Below are 7,639 nucleotides of genomic sequence, written 5' to 3'. Positions count from 1 at the left end.
TCTCTATAAATTCTGAGGAAAGCAGTCATACCAAACCTGGATCCCACTGAGAGCAAAGCTCAGCCTGACAGTGTGCAAATCATAACATTAGTTTAACCTCAGCCAGTCTCCAGGGAAAACATTTAAAAAAGAAATTCTTAAAATAGATATCCTTACAACGTGTTTGCTGACGGGACATGATGGTTGCAATCTTCTCCCCTTTTAAACTCCTGCCAAATAGCTCCGTTTCTGTTCCATGTCACGGTAGTCTGCCCTTTGCATTGTACAACAGAGAATAACAAACATCGTACACAGCTGTGACGTCTTGGTTCTTCAAGGGTGACCAAACACGAGATTTTCTTCCGTCAAAACAAGTCACAGACATTATCCCATTAGAAGCATGGCAACCACACTGAATTTTTGGGGAAGATAAAATAACAGAGCAGCTCGACTGAAGTTTTGTTCAGTCAGGATCGGAGCCTGTGATGCAGAGTATGGGGAGATTTTCTCTTCCGAAGGAACTACATGAAAGGTAAAACATGCAGCTAACCTTAAACGGATAGTTTGGATCTTTTGAAAATGAAGGTAGGGTAGGAATTTGGCGTAAACAGCATTACTAATCTTGAAACCTAGTTTTAGTAGAGTCCACAGAATGAACGCCGATATTTCCCCAGTAGTAGTACATTTTTATTTTAAAACCGGCATATTTTAAAACAATAAAAGTTTTGGGAAAACATTTGTGGCCGGAGCCCCATAAGCCACCCTCTTGCTCCGCCAGACTCCTTTGACAAAAACTGTATTTTTACCTCGTAGAACACAGGGGTTGCTGATCTACCGCTGCCTCTATCAGTTTATAACATTCTGCACAAATGCATTTCATGGTTCCAGCTTGTCAAAAGTGAAGCTTTGCTGCTTTTCCTTTGAATAATTTTTTCTAATGTTAATGTATTCATTAAACACAAGGTTGACTTACTGGCTTTACAGCTCTTTCGACCAAAGTTTTAAAGTTTAGCCGGCAAGGCTCCATTTTTAAAGTTACCTTTTTTACACACATGCATGACCCATTGACTCAAAATGAGATTGAGTACGTGACTTCTTTCTTTCATGGAACACAAGAACATGATGTGATCACAGACACTGTTTCACTTCACGCTATGAGCTGAGCAATCTTCAGATCTAAAACCAAAAAGTGTGATTTTGGAACTTATTATTACTTACACATTGCAATATTAGTCTTCAAACGTGCAGTTTACAGCTGAATGAAATGTGTGTCCTTAGTCGTTCCTGCAGGATTTGATAATGAGATAAAAGCGGGACATTAATAGTCGTTACACATCACGTGTTATTTCTAATCATTGAATCTGAGCCATGTGAAAATAATCACTTTAGTTGTATAATACATCTGCGATGCTAACATACACCCGTTTCTAGTGGATGAAGCCATCCATTAGAAACATTAGAAGCAGATTCAGCCGAATCTGAGCCATGTGAAAATAATCACCGATTTATGTTTCTTAAACTGCAAATAAAATGTCAGCTTCACCTCTGACTTGCGGTGAGATCTGAGGGAGGAGGGAGGAGGGAACCGGGTCAGCACAGAGCTTGTTGGGCCCTTAAAAAGAATTAGACACCTTAACATCAAATGTGCAACGTAACAGTTACTACAATGTATTTTTCTTTTTGCAACCCTCATGTAAAGCCGAGACATACTAGGTTAAATATATTCAACATGCTGTATTATTAGGCAGGTTAATTAGTTGAGAACATAAATGAGGTAGCAAACAAACAAACAAACAAACCTGGAATGAGTAAATCGAAGGAGTCTGATGTGTTTCGAGTTCAGTTGTTGGCATTAAATGAAAGTGCTGCTGCGAGCAATGGAAGCGAGAACTCTTCCTTTTATTGGATGCAAACAATTCATTCAATTCGTCCGATTCAGGCTCTTTAATCTCACGTGGAAACAATCCCGACTGAACGTGATAGCTATTGACAGATCGGAACAAAGGCACAAAAGTAAAAGGGGGCTTTGAAATTCTGCTGTATAATCAGACTTTGGTAGACTATGCGAATCGGGGGAGAAGCTGCAACATTTAGTAGGATCGGTTTGCGTTCACACTGCACTTTGTCAAACGCACCAAACACAGCAAGTGCCAGGCAACATTGCTAATGTTAAGAAATCTCTAAATTACGTGTTCGTTTGATTTCTGAGGAGGAAGGAGAGGCTGGGGTTGAATTGAAAGTTAAGCAAAGGTTTAATGAACAACACGATGAAAACGACATGACAAAAACAAATGATACACTGCAGCTGCAGACTGCAGACATGCTTCCCCTTGTGGGGTCACAGTTTGCAGCCATGCGATATGACAAAACAAATACACTGTAAATAGCGGACTTCAACATGCTTCCCCTTGCGGGGTCACAGTTGAAGCCCTGGGATCATCTCAGGATCCGAATTATATTCCTGTCTCTCAGGATAAGGACACACCTCTGAATTTCAGGTCACAGACTAAGGTTGTTTATCATGGTAGTGTCGATTCTACAGAGATATGCATTTCCTTTGTTCTAACCCAGTCTGGCCCCGCAGGGAGTGGCTCCCCAAAAGTTGTTTAAACAATAAGTCTTAGAGCATCTACATTCATGCTAAATAACAGACATGACTTAATTAATTCTTTAGAAGCTTTAGAAGGTGTGAGCCAGACAAATGCTGATTAGGCTTAATCTGTATTGAAACATTCCTTTACTCAGTCACACAACAGTTTACATTTTTTAAGTTACATTTTTTACCTAAAAGTATATTGTACTAAAACATAAGCATGGTTTTAACTTTTTTATCTTCAACACTAACTCCCTTGCTTACTATTCGCTTTCAAGAACACAGCGATCATCTGCGGCTGGTTTGTTGGAAGTTCCCAGCAACAGCTGAAAGAAAATCAGGGATGCAGCCTTTGTCACTTACGGCCCAGAGCTATGGAATGCACCACCTAAAGATATCAGGGGGAATCACTTCATTCTTTCTAAAGAAAGCTATAAACTCATGTCTTTTAGCCTTTACTGTACTGTACTGTACTGTACTGTACTGTTTTTCCTAAACAGGCCTGGAACTTTTGAACTTTGTTTCACACTAACGTTGGTTCGGTTTGCGTTCACACTGCACTTTATCAAACACACCACACACTGTGAACAAATGTCAAGCGGTGCGAAGCTGGTCTACTGGACAGAAAATCTGAGTGAAACTCGCCGACGCTTCTCGTCTCAGAAATAGCGGCGCAACACCCGATTTATAACGTCTTGGGTTTTTCTGGTTTTGATTTAGTGTTTTTCATATTTTAGAAGACGGCCAACAATGTGAGCAGCTGACAGACAGTGAAGGAGAGAGAGATGATGACGTGTTGTCACACAGATGACCAGCGATGTGTGCTCTTATGGATCTGAAAATTATCATCTCTTAAATTTCATACAGATCCATAAATTGTGAGCAAGGTTGAAACTGCAGGCTAGTAAATGCTTCGTTTTTGGTTCACTTCCTGGATTTGGGGTCGGGTTGTGTTCTCACTTAGAGCAGTGGTGGAATGTAACTAAGTACATTTACTTAAATATTGTACTTAAGTCCAAATGTTGAGGTACTTGTACTTTACTCGAGTCTTTTCTTTTCATGCCACTTTCTACTTCTACTCCGCTACATTCATCTGTTACAGCTTTAGTTACTAGTTACTTTACACATTAAGATTTTTGTAAACAAAACACATGTACGTTTTATTATAAATTAAAACTACCCAACAATTAGTCTTGCATTGCCAGACCTTCCTCCACAGTGCTGCGGAGGAAGGTCTGGCTAGTCCACACTGCATTCTAGGATGGGAGAAAAACGTGCTCTGGTTTATTGGCATTTCTTTAAACCAATCACAATTGCCATGTGCGGTGCTAGGTGCCGAGCGGAGCCACGGTACCTCTGCAAAATAGCCTCGGGAAGGAATTTGTTTTGGTGGAACGTGTGTACGTTCAAAGGTTGTTTTAGTCGTGCAACAGAAAACTCAGATTGGACAGATAGTCTAGCTAGCTGTCTGGATTTACCCTGCAGAGATCTGAGGAGCAGTTAACCATAGTCCTCACAAATCCACCAGAGGTTAGAACGCCAACACAAAGAAAGAGGAAGGTAACGAGACATCCGAAAACGGACATCTGAAAAGAAAATGTCCAGCAGAACGAGAGCAATCCTGGAAGTGGAACGCCATGGATATAGACTAGCCAACAATATAACGGCCTACACTTACAGCTGACATGATTAGAGCAATAAACACAGAACTGTTTGGATCGTTTCCAGTTTCTAAAGCGTGATGATTTTTCTGCATCAAGTACTTTACTTGTAATACTTAAAGTACATTTTCCTGATGATACTTGCATACTTTTACTTAAAGTGCTCATTTTCAGGTTCATAATTGTATTTAGAGGTTATATCAGAAAAAACACCATATTTTTGTTGTACTGCACATTGCTGCAGCTCCTCTTTTCACCCTGTGTGTTGATCTCTCTGTTTTAGCTACAGAGTGAGACATCACACTTCTGTTCCATCTTTGTTGGGAGTCGCACATGCTCAGTAGCTAGGTAAGGACTACTAGCCAGTCAGAAGCAGAGTATGAGGGCGTGCCCTGACAGTACCTAGGTAAGGACTACTAGCCAGTCAGAAGCAGAGTATGAGGGCGTGCCCTGACAGTACCTAGGTAAGGACTACTAGCCAGTCAGAAGCAGAGTATGAGGGCGTGCTACGCTAGCAGCTAGGCGAGCATTATAACGTGTGTTCCAAAGTGACCACGTCTGTCTCTGAAGTAAAGGCTGGACTACAATAGAGCTGTTTGGAGCAGTTGGTGAACAGTGTTTTCTGTTGGAGATGGCAAGTCCCTTTGGGGGCGGACTTTGGGCTTTTTCACTTTGTAAACCTATAACATGCACAAAAAAGATATATAACACAACAAAAGAAAGGGAAAAAGCCCAAAAGCATAATATGAGCACTTTAAGTAACATTTTCAATGCAGGACTTTTACTTAAGTAAAATAAAAGTATTTTTACTGTGTCAGAAATCAGCGTTTTGTAAAACCTTGATAAGTTACAGCTGGTTGTTTTATGCAAAAGTAGGAAGCATAGTGAGACAGCTGAAGAAGACAGGTCTCAAAAAGAAAGGATAATATGTTTCTGCGTGAGCTACAGAACTGCCACGTTGTGTTTGTCCGTGCTCAGAAACCTCTTTGATTCACCACAGTCTTCACTGTGTTCCTGTCCAGAGAAAAATGACTCCGGTTTGTCAGGGACCCTGTTGTTTAATTTATTAAACAATTTAAATGCGCACATGGCTTTGGTCAGATGTGTCCAAAGAAGAGAGACTCGCAGTGGGATCCGGCTGGTACGACCAGCCCGCCCGTCACCACCGCGATTAGGACGGCTGAAGAACAGTACATGAGGGAACCATTAAACTTTATATGTTGTGTTTATATCATTTTCAAAAGGGTACAAATAAAAGAATCCCTTTACAGCAGCTGGGAAATTTGCTTTAATCTGAGGCATGCACCTTGCATCGTTTACATGCGTTCATACATGTTTATCCATGATGTCATTATCCACAAAGGGCAGAAGTTGTCGTAACGTACGCTGTTATCGAATGAATTTATTTGGCTGTGATGGGGATCAGCTGGAATCAACGAGAACTCACGATCAGATGATGTTCTTGTATCTGTTTCTGAGTGGATAAGTCTCCATCCGTGTCTATATATTAGGATATGTGGGTCATAAGAGAGGCGAACAGCCACATAACCACCTTAAGAAACAACAACACTGCACCAAATGCACTGTATCCTGTAATATTTAAAATTGATTTTAAGGTCTTCCTCCTTATCAGTGGTGGAAGAAGTATTCAGATCCTTTACTTAAGTAAAATTACTAATACCACATTGTAAAAATACATTACAATTACAAGTACAAGTAAGTCCTGGCTTGAAAAAGTAAAAGTATTGAATGCTGATAAATCCTCCTTTTAGAAACTGGAAACGATCCACAGTTGTGTGTTTAATGGTCTAATCATTTCAGCTGTACTTGTAGGCTGTTATATTGTTGGCTAAATGGGTAAATGTACGTACATAATTACATTCCGACACTGCTACTTATTACAAAGGCCTAAGTGGGCAAGGACCAATGATGATGAATGTTCAGATGGTGACTGAATGAACAACACACAGCACAGCAACACAATCCCTTTTTTTCCTTTTGAGTCTGACCATCTCAGTGCCACCTCTCCCTTTTCTTTTTTGGCTTCCCATCATTAGACTCACACACTGTCTGTTAACGGTACCGACAGACTTCCAAACGTGACGAAGAAAAAAAGAGGTGTTTGATGACTTTACGTCATAGGCCGACCAGGGCTATGCCAATCAATTCCATCAAGTGTCCCAGTAAGCTATTTCAGTGAGTCAGCATGCTCAATACCAGGACCTCTCCTAAGTGGAATGTAGCCATCAGTAATGGTTTAATACCAGGACCTCTCCTAAGTGGAATGCAGCCATCATTAATGGTTCAATACCAGGGCTTCTCCTAAGTGGAATGCAGCCATCAGTAATGGTTTAATACCAGGGTCTCTCCTAAGTGGAATGCAACCATCAGTAATGGTTTAATACCAGGGTCTCTCCTAAGTGGAATGCAGCCATCATTAATGGTTTAATACCAGGACCTCTCCTAAGTGGAATGCAACCATCATTAATGGTTTAATATCAGGACCTCTCCTAAGTGGAATGCAACCATCAGTAATGGTTTAATACCAGGGTCTCTCCTAAGTGGAATGTAGCCATCAGTAATGGTTTAATACCAGGACCTCTCCTAAGTGGAATGCAGCCATCATTAATGGTTTAATACCAGGACCTCTCCTAAGTGGAATGCAACCATCAGTAATGGTTTAATACCAGGGTCTCTCCTAAGTGGAATGCAGCCATCATTAATGGTTCAATACCAGGGCTTCTCCTAAGTGGAATGCAGCCATCAGTAATGGTTTAATACCAGGGCCTCTCCTAAGTGGAATGCAGCCATCAGAATCAGAATCAGAAATACGTTTATAATCCCAGGGGGAAATTATTAATGGTTTTGAATACACCTGTGCTTTTCCTACTATGACATGTCAACATGTCTGCCGTGAAAAAGGTCTATGTATAACTATTATCAGACCGGGCCTCGAAACACTACCGGGCCCAACGGGAAAAGTCCTGACTCTCCCGATTAACACTCTGCCACTGCTTAGTTACTTTCCAGCACCGTACAGGACTAGGAGTATGTCTGGATCCAGGACTTGAGTTAGATCAGGTTTGAATATATATATAAGTCTTTGGACTTTTTTGTTGCAGACTCAACCCCCTCTAGTTGTTCAGAGTGTAACATCTGTGTGACACATGAACAGCTGGCTCGGTAACATGACGGCTGTTTGTCAGAGAGAACATGTCTCTTCAAACAAACACAACTTCTGACTCATTTAGAACAGAACGGGAGAGTCTGTTTAACTGTCACTCCGGCCGGCCGTGCACCAAAGCACAGCTCTCAACTCAGGGACACAGACGCATCCAAAAAGCACAATTTAAACATCTAAAAAAAATAAAATCAAACACTGTTTGTTTTTTTTGTCCTGCAAAAG

This window comes from Perca fluviatilis, chromosome 18, assembly GCF_010015445.1.
Source record: "Perca fluviatilis chromosome 18, GENO_Pfluv_1.0, whole genome shotgun sequence".
Taxonomy (NCBI): Eukaryota; Metazoa; Chordata; class Actinopteri; order Perciformes; family Percidae; genus Perca; species Perca fluviatilis.
The sequence above is the reverse complement of the archived record's forward strand: the minus strand, read 5'-3'. Positions refer to the sequence as shown.